The 9952-nt window shown below is 45.9% G+C and overlaps 1 long non-coding RNA gene across 1 annotated transcript; it reads left to right on the top strand.

The window, feature by feature from the left end:
- The first annotated feature begins 3891 nt into the window (after nt 1-3891).
- On the top strand, nt 3892-8437 carry LOC138569096 (uncharacterized). The gene is made up of 3 exons (XR_011303125.1): nt 3892-4386; nt 6008-6130; nt 7049-8437. It is a non-coding gene; the product is annotated as an uncharacterized lncRNA (long non-coding RNA).
- The last annotated feature ends 1515 nt before the right edge of the window (nt 8438-9952 follow it).

Raw genomic sequence — 9952 nt, forward strand, 5'->3', positions numbered from 1 at the left:
AGAAATAAGTGCCACTGGCACTAGCGGTCATATCTGCATTGGGCTGATTTTCAGAAATACCACTCGCGGAGGTGGTAACCTTTTCCAGTGGTATTTTATCAAACATCCTGCACAACTTGGAATGACCTGGTAAGTTTGTAGTTTATCAATACATCAATGCCACATCTTTCCATTTGTGTTTTTCAAAAGTGACTTCCACAAACAACCCAATTTCCTTTTCCATAACCACAATAGTAATATCAATGGGTGTTATTCAGGGTGCTGTTAAACTTCTTTCGTAATGCACTCACAAGTAATCGAGAAATTCACCAGAACATAGGGGGTGCATTCTTACAGAAGTAAACTGAGGACTCACTGTTAAGATATGGAGCCCTGCTTCCTTGCCAATTAGGAGTTGCTATATGTTGCTGTGGATTCTAACAGAGCAAAAGTGTATGGGCCACAGTGGCCCCAACATGACCATCCAGGGCCACAGAATCTGTAATTTGCATTCACCAGTGGCCAAAGCTCTCCTTCCTCTCAATGTGGAGGTCTATGTGTGAGGGCCAGACAGGCGAATCTGCCACAATGATATGTTTCTAAGCGCAGACCCGGAGATCGAACCTGTGTCGCTCTGTGTCATCTTACTTCCAAGGCGAGCACGTTACCCGTAAACTATCCTCCCGAGACAAGATGCTGAGATCAAGACGACTGACTCCCACCTTCTACAGAGAAGCCAAGCAGGCCTTTCAGCACTCCTTCGAGGCAGGCTGAATTGTGAAGGATTTTCTCTTTTTTGGGTTTGTGCAGGGCTGGAATTTTAAAGCTGTAACACAGGGAGCAAGAGCCGATGCAGCTTCTGGGGTGGGTTGCTGGTGGGGATTGCCCCATTCCCATTCTGCCCCAGTCTTACCCATCAACATCCCCATACGAACAATGCACACTCTCAGTGTAATGTTAACATGTAAACCCTATGCATTGTCCACAAGGCTTTCTGGGGCCTGGGTCCAAAATACCTTCAGCTATCCCTCCGCAAATACCTTCCCTCTCGAGCTCTTCGCTCCTCTACCTCTAACTCCCTAAAGGTCAGTCTTTTTTCAAAGAAATGGGGGTAGATCTCTGTCTTCGGCTGGGGCCTCCCTCTGGAATAGCCTCTCTGACACTCTAAAACTTAAGGAGAACCATTCTCGGTTCCGGATGCACCTCAAAACCTTCCTCTTTGCTTCTGCCTTCTCTCCCGCTCTCCCCTGCTGATCTGCTTTCTCTCTCGGCACCCTGCACCTGGCCACCCTCTTTCCTCCGGGCCCAGGTACCTGCTCCTCTTGCCACCCACACACACTGCCTCTGGGACACCCCGTGCCCTGGGGTCTGTATCTGTATCCATACATTCCCTCCTTTTTCTTCCTGCACTCATCAGACCTACCCTGTCTGCTGCCTTAACCCCAGCACTTGCCACTTGCTGACTGTACTACCACTGTTGCATTATTTATTTATTTATTGTTATTTATCTGTTAGGAAGATGGCAGCACCAGCGCCTTCCAGTAGGAAGATGGCAGCACCAGCGGCATCCATTAGGAAGATGGCAGCACCAGCGCCATCCATTAAGGAAGATGGCAGCACCAGCACCTTCCATTAGGAAGATGGCAGCACCAGCGCCATCCATTAAGGAAGATGGCAGCACCAGCGCCTTCCATTAGGAAGATGGCAGCACCAGCGCCTTCCATTAGGAAGATGGCGCCACCAGCGCCTTCCATTAGGAAGATGGCAGCACAAGCGCCTTCCATCAGGAAGATGGCAGCACCAGCGCCATTCATTAGGAAGATGGCAGCACCAGCGCCTTCCATCAGGAAGATGGCAGCACCAGCACCATTAATTAGGAAGATGGCAGCACCAGCGCCTTCCATCAGGAAGATGGCAGCACCAGCGCCTTCCATTAGGAAGATGGCAGCACAAGCGCCTTCCATTAAGGAAGATGGCAGCACCAGCGCCTTCCATTAGGAAGATGGCAGCACCCGCGCCTTCCATTAAGGAAGATGGCAGCACCAGCGCCTTCCATTAGGAAGATGGCAGCACCGGCGCCATTCATTAGGAAGATGGCAGCACCAGCGCCTTCCATCAGGAAGATGGCAGCACCAGTGCCTTCCATTAGGAAGATGGCAGCACCAGCGCCTTCCATTAGGAAGATGGCAGCACCAGCGCCATCCATCAGGAAGATGGCAGCACAAGCGCCATTCATTAGGAAGATGGCAGCACCAGCGCCTTCCATTAAGGAAGATTTAGGAAGATGGCAGCACCTTCCATTAAGGAAGATGGCAGCACCAGCAGGAGACGAAGAGTTGCTGCCGTCCTCTACACATGCTTCTATGTCATTTCATCGATTCATTTTTTTACGAATACATTTCTGGGAAAAACTCACTGAAATGTTTATTTTCTTATTTTTGAGGGGTTTCCCCCAAACCCTCATCCCCTATTGTTTTTCTCTATTCCCGACCTCTCCCAAACCCCTATATTTTTCGATAAGTTTATTCGTTAAAAAAAACATTGAAAAACAAAGTCTGTTGAAGAAAGGACGTTGTACCCTATACATCAGCGACAGCCAGTAATGACAGACTGGGCTGGCATACACCCCAAGCACACCGCGGCCATTTTGGAATGGGATACGCTGATCTGTATGGAACAGGAGACTTAAATGATGGCAGACATCTTAGAATGTCCAGCTTACGCTTCACTTGCACTTAGCATCAACAACAACAGATGCAAAAACCACTACTCGTGGGCAAGTGCTATGTACCAGCACATCACTGTGTGAGCACCATCTTGAACCTGGATCCCAGGATGTACGCCAGGGACCCTCTCGCTCAACCACCGCACTGACCTGGAGTGAGACTGCCCCAGTGCCCGCCAGCTGCCTCGTAGAGAATGATATTGCCATATTACAGGGGCATGAATTCAAAAGGCCTTTTAGATGGGAAGTCTTCAAGCCATGCGCTTGTCTACTTCAGCTTCCTGGTAGGACCAAAGCAGCACTATGCACTGGTTTCTTGGCACTAGACAGATCTAGAACAGGTTTCCTTGGTCCTGGACAGAGACACTTTCTTCTCCCGCTTCCTGGGCTGTCGTCTTCATTGCTGGCGACTTCAGGGGACCCACGATCCCACCAGTGGAAGTGGGCACTGCCCTCTATCCTGGCAGCAGCGCCGCTCTCTGCATCAGTGGTACCTAAGGGATTTGATTTGACCGTGCATCTATCATAATTACCGGGCAAAGGCCATGGGGACACTTTGGAACCCAGGGAAAATCATGGCTAATTTCCTAGTTTCTTCCTGTTTACGGAACAGCAATCGAGTACTGCCTTGCTCCAGCTGACAGGGCCCACCCTTTAGGGCATCTGAGACGCTCTTGGAAGTGGTTGCCCCCGGAGCTGGGCCTCCTTGGGCCCTCAGTCTGAGTTCTGATGGAAATGACCAATTCTTTATGTATCAATATGTCAGGAATAACAATGCACCCTGCCGATGAAGAGCTCAAAAAGAGATGAAAATCACACATTTTATACTGAAAGGGATTTTAAGGTATTTAAGAACAATCACAACTAACTAAATGTATTATTTTACTTGTTCTTTTTCAAAATATTTGTGTATTTTGCTTTACTAATGGGTTTTTGTTTTTTTATTCATTTGGTAATACAGGGACCCCCAGAGCCCCATTGCTCGACTGAGTGCTTCTTTCACACTTGCCTATTTCCATCCATGAAGATTTTATGTTTTTAAAACATATATTAAAGTCAGGTTTGTTTTACTTGATACATTTTAGTTTTGTCTGTAAACCCTATATTTCCAACATTCCAAATTTGTATTTGAGGTATTTTTTTTCTGTTTGCCATGAATGCACAGGCCTGGGGGTTTAGCTGAAATAATGATAATGATGTGTTATTTATATAGCGCCTTAATCCAAAGCACTTTGTAGAGCACATATTTACATACAACATCCCCCAACTGAAATGGGTACTCATTTATCGACCGTGGAAAGATGAAAGGCTGAGTAGGCCTTGCTCAGATTTGAACCTGCGACCTCCAGATCACTCCGGGATCTCAGCAGCAAGCACTCAACTGGCTGAGCTATCTTACCAGCTTGAAATGTTTGTTCTTAGGTGGAAAGAAGGAAAGGGTGCACAGGAGAGATGCCACTGCCATGTTCTGACATACCATGCCATTTCCTTCTGCACTCCATGGAGGCAGCAACATGTTGCCACTTTTGACACCTGAGGTTGAGCAGACACCCCCACTTACCAGAGTGTCTCCCCTTTCACTCCTCTCATAGGTGGGGCCCATTCTAGCCTTGCCGGCAAGTCCAACTGGAGAAGCTGACACCAGGCGCTGCAACCACTTCTGTGTCCAACTGGGAGACCAGGTGACTACACTTTGTTTCAGTTCCCTTCTATCACTGTTGCATGAATGAATGAATGGATCATTATGTAGCACCTCCAGAAATATTGATTGTTTCTGGAAATAATGGCTACAAAAATGATCATCTTTAGTACCACAGGGGGGCAGACATTTCTTGGTGACCAAAACCTCACCTATGGCCCTTGGGGTGGTGTGGGGGCTGGGGGGTTTATTATCACAAAGTAAGTTCTGTCCTTAAGTAGTCAGTGTTGGTGGCCCCAGGGCATGACCTCCTGCCAGTCTCAGGAGGCAAGTAGAGGGGGTAGGTGCTTGGGTGCCCTTGTGCTGTCAGCTCCCTTTGACTGGGCTTAGAGTAGAGCAGATGGGATTGGCTACACGCAGGATCTACTCACACGGCATCCTTCTCCACCTCTTCACTGTGATTTGATCCCAGAATATACTGACCTCCTCCTTAGGGGTCCAGAAAAGCCTCTTAGTGCATTATGTCAGGCCAAGGACCCTCTGCGGAACTGTACAGTGACTGATGCACAGGAAAAACAGTGTACATTGAAATCTGCACACATAGCATCCATGTCCCTCCACGCATTAACCATCAATTCCCACCTCACATTGAGCAATCATTGCCCTGCAAACATTGATCATCCATTGCCCCCCTCACATTGAACATCCATGAGCCTTTGCTCACTGATCACCCATGGCCTTCTGCACATTGGTCTTCCATAGCCTCCCACACATTGACCATCAATGGCCATATGTACATTGACCATCAATGTTCGTCTGCACATTTGGCTCTGAGCTGGGGGTAAATTTGCCAAAAAATGTCTCATTTTCGGAGCAATTACCATCGGCGGTATTACCGCACGGTAATTGTGCTGAAAATTCCCCATTGCGGAATGGGGATTAACCTTTTGCACCCAAACCGGTGGGTGCTAACGCTAATATAGTTGGGCGGCATCCCAGTCGGGGTACCGCCCAACTCATGATCTGGCCCTGTGACTGCTCATAGCCAACTGGTAGTACCTAGGGTATCCAGTCATAACGTCACCTTGGAAAAGGTTGCCAGGGGGTAATATTTACCCAAATTTGCACTCTCACGAAAATCAAGCACTTTCCCCAAATATTCTACGACTGGAGTAAGAAAAGTAGTTAATACCCGTCCTTCAATATGTGGGGGAAGGTTTTTGGTGGTGCAGGGAGAATAATCGCCTACCTGGCCACATTCTCCTGGGTGCATTTTCACATGAACCCGTTCCGAGGACATGTGTTCTGCCTGCATGAATATTATATTGAAGAGGCTCCTAGTGCACACATGTATTGCTGTACTCGCAGAATAGTGGTGTTCATTCTCTGCCTGGCATTGCCCCAGTGGAAACAAATGTTTAACTCAAATCATAACATGGTCAATGGAACATCAGTTGGCATGAGCAAGCAGGGCCTTTCTGTTTCTTTCAAAGACCATGCCCTGTGTGGGATGTGTGATGTGTAGGTAAAGTGTGATGGCAAAGGTGTCTGAAATACTCAAGCTAGATAATTAGGCTTGCAGCCAAGTCCTCTAATCTCTGGAAAACTCATTGAAAGCCTAGAGTTGACGTATATGCAAGACGTTATTCTATGTTCTCCAACAGGTTGATGGCGTGCTTTGTGACGGGCCTTGCATGGAGAGCTTTTCCGGGATCACCGTAGACTGCACGGATATCAGTAATGGAAACATCAGTGTCTCCGGGAATGGCACAGTCCCGGCATCCCAGGTGAGTCCATATGTTTGCCATTCGCTGTGTTGAGAAGTGAGGATGGAGCTAGAAGCAGGAGACAGCCAGGCCACTCTCAGGGGCACATGAACATCCCCCCCGGGACAAGACATTATATATATTTAAGTGAGGGGCACACACTGCCCCCCACCCCCAAACTCTTGCTAACACCAGCACTTCTTGCACTAGACCAAGATACTCAAACAGTGGCTCTGCTCTAGCTGTGCTATGGACTGCACCATTGCCATTCTATCCATGCACATGCTGAGCAGTGCACGTGCAATGTTGTACTCTGGTGTTTCTAGGATTCCATAGGTCAATGCTGTGGATTTCTTTAACCAGGTGTTTTCTTTTTTAAATAGCACCGTATAGTGATCCAGCTTTTGGTCACTATGGAAACGGAACCCTATTGTTAGAAGCTGTATTATCATCTAGAGCATGGGTCTGCAATCTGCAGCTCTCCAGATGTTTTGCACTAGGACTCCCATGATCCGTCACCATTAGTTATGCTTGCTATGGCTGATGGAAGTTGTAGTCCAAAACATCTGGAGAGTCAAGGTTTGCAGACCCCCGATCTAGAGCATTGGGTTCTTTGCCACAATCTCACATCGCTTCTCCTCATCGTGGTGGTGTTTTTGTGCTCATGTTCTTGATTCACAAGATGGCGTCCTTGCATTGGTATCAATCCTCTGGTCCTGCCCTGGATTCTGCACAGTCCTCACTGATAGTGTTGTGGATATTCAACTCTAAGATCAGCTAGTAATTATACAAGCTGTACGCCCCGCTGCTACTATTGCTGCATGTAGCATCCCTCCCCCTCCGACTATCTAGATCCCTCTGGTCCCCGCGTGACTACTGAATGCTTGTGACATCAGTGGCATACCTTTAGTAACATCTTGTCTCTTGTTTTACGGGCAGGTGCAGCAGGTATTGGAAGAGATTCAGAGAAGGCACGCGAGGCAACCAGCAACCAGCTCTTCTACAGCGGACCCCATTGGACAGATCGATCGGCAGCAAGCTTCCCGCATACATCAGCGGACCGCTGGAAGTGGACCGCCCTGGCACGTCAATGCAGGGTTCAGCAGCATCGAAGATGAACACCTTTGAGCCTTAGCAGATGAATCCACGGGCTGGACCTTTCAAGGCGCCCTTCCTTAGAGCGCTTACATCCACCCGCTGCCCATACTCATCCATCAAAGCTTTTATCAATGGGCTCCAAGGAACCAAAGACAGTGAAATGCTGGCGATGGCTTCTTTTGTTCTGACCTACATACGGCAGGCAGGAATTCTACTGAATTGGAGAAGATGGACGAGACTTCTTTCATCCTGGTGCTTGTCATTTAGTCACTTATTATTAATGAATGTTCCCAGGACCTAGGCTATGGTTTAATATTTTGGTCATTGCCTCTTCTATGTCAAAAGCTAGAGTGGGCCAAATTATTCTCAATCTAGGGCCAAATTATTCTAAGTCTAGGTTATTGGACTAGATGTCTTTCAATGGGGCGGCCGGACTGGGATTTATGGATCTGGGTGGAGGTCTTTGATCCACAGCCTGGGAAGAAGCCTGAGTGGCACGAAGAACTACAGGTCAACACCCAGATTCCAAGTCAATCCATGCATCCTAAAAGATAGGTCACTGAACAAGTCAAAGCATCCTTTGACGTAAATCCCGCTTCTGATTTACGCCTGGCTTTTAGCAGAAACATTGCACTGATCTGGCATCAAGGACAATCGTATGTATGTGCAAGGGTCAGTGGACAGCTCCTGCACACTACAGCATACTGGCAGCCTTTGGCACAGACAACCACAACAAACTGCTTCAGACAATCCACTTTGTATATGTTAGAAGCCACATCCGTATAATTAGGGCGGTGAGAAATTGGGGACATTTTAATTTAGTTTGTTTTGTGAATTTTTGGCAAAGTTAAAAAGAATGGGCATTTGTCTCGTGAAATGAAGTGAAGTCTCCTATAAAGTTTCAAGCAAAAGCGTTGTGTGTAGAAAGAGAAGACATATTGAAATACATGTTTTAAACTATGTTATTATATGTTACATGTTTAGAAACTGTACAGAAATATAAATGGCATATTTAAAAAACCTCACTACAAATATTAAACATTACTGTATTATGTACAAGACATGAACATATGATACTTTTTAATGTATTTTTTTATATTTTTAAATTAATAAAATGTTGACCATCTCTAACAATAACTGTGACACACATTTCAAGAGCTAGCTAATAAAGTGACAACACATATTGTTATATGCAGTGAAGTGAGAAATACCATATTATATTTTTCAGAAATATCTAGAGCCTTTTCATCTATGTTAGAATAAATAAAGCGTAAACCTGTATAGCACTTTTTTGAATTGTGGACGGTTTACATTTTTATTTCAGAAATTAATTTAAGACTGCAACATGTTTTACAAATATTATGATTGTATTTTTATATTTCTACACTGATTTTAATGTATTTTTCATGAGCTTGTATTTGAATTGTCTATCAACTTCTTATGAAGATTTAATATTTATATATTTTCAAATATATGAATATATCTACAGACTCTTAAAGAGTATAGAGTGATATGCTTCACATTTCCACACTTCATATTCCTCACTTGCAGAAGATCTAGAGCAGCTTTTTCTAGTTAAAGTAAAAGTTTCTAGGCACTTGGGTATAGGCTAATATTGCGCCCATTGCTGCTCCCATGGCAATTGCTGAGATGGACACACATCTGCAGTGGTCCACAAGCCTGTCTGGGAAGGATGCTGTGCAGTAATGGAAGGTGCTGTCTGGGAAGGATGCTGTGCAGTAATGGAAGGTGCTCTCTGGGAAGGATGCTGTGCAGTAATGGAAGGTGCTGCCTGGGAAGGATGCTGTGCAGTAATGGAAGGTAGACCAAGCCAGAAGTTGGTGCTAGGACAGATCTGCACAGGTCCAGTGGAGCTGGATATTATGACTGTATACATGAAAAGTACAGGCAGTAGAGCAGCTATGAGAACCACCAAGGAACAATACTCACCATGCAGAGCTATCATTTACCCAATAATAGGGCTCTAGGAAATTTTAAAAGGTAATTGGCTAGGAGGCAAGTAAGTGGAGCTCATACCTGATGAATTGCCAGTGAAGTAGTTTAGTAGAAGCACTTAATGTCCCTATTCTGTATTTAAAAATGAACAGAGTTTAAAGCTACTGAATTGATGGTGATCGTTTTGGTCACAATACGAGTATGGCAGCGTGCTATAAAATAAAGTGGCATCAAAAAGTTAATGGCACTTTTTCAGCACAGACATTTTCTGAGTTAAGAGGTAAAGTGGAGGAAATACCTCTAGCACTTGGATGGAGGTTTTCCCCCATTTTGCCTCAATTACATGGAGGAGGTACCGCCGGCAGAATTATCACGGCCTGTAATTTCGCCAAATCTAAGTGGAGTCCTATGGGAATATTGTTGGGGAGGGAGCAGTCCCATCCCCCCACCACTCCAGGCACTTTAAAGTAAGGCAACATACATTCAATAAGATTCTATTGGATAAGATGTTAGCAAAAGCATTGGCTAGAAGATTGGAAGACAATCTTGCCGAGACTTATTCTCCCAAACCAAACAGGGGCGAGCAGATTGGATAAAGGTTCCGTGATGCTCTCCCTGGATGCTGAGAAGGCATTTGATGGGATTGAGTGGGGAAATCTTTTTGAAGCCATGATAAGGCTGGACTTTGGAGCCAAATGTTCATGTTGGGTCAAGTTGTCATATACGAACACCAGAGAAGCCGCTTCAACTTATGGTCTCTGCTCTGAGGTTTTTACACTGGTGAAGGGG

The sequence above is a fragment of the Ambystoma mexicanum genome, chromosome 2q (genome assembly GCF_040938575.1).
Source record: "Ambystoma mexicanum isolate Mex_15411 chromosome 2q, UKY_AmexF1_1, whole genome shotgun sequence".
NCBI lineage: Eukaryota > Metazoa > Chordata > Amphibia > Caudata > Ambystomatidae > Ambystoma > Ambystoma mexicanum.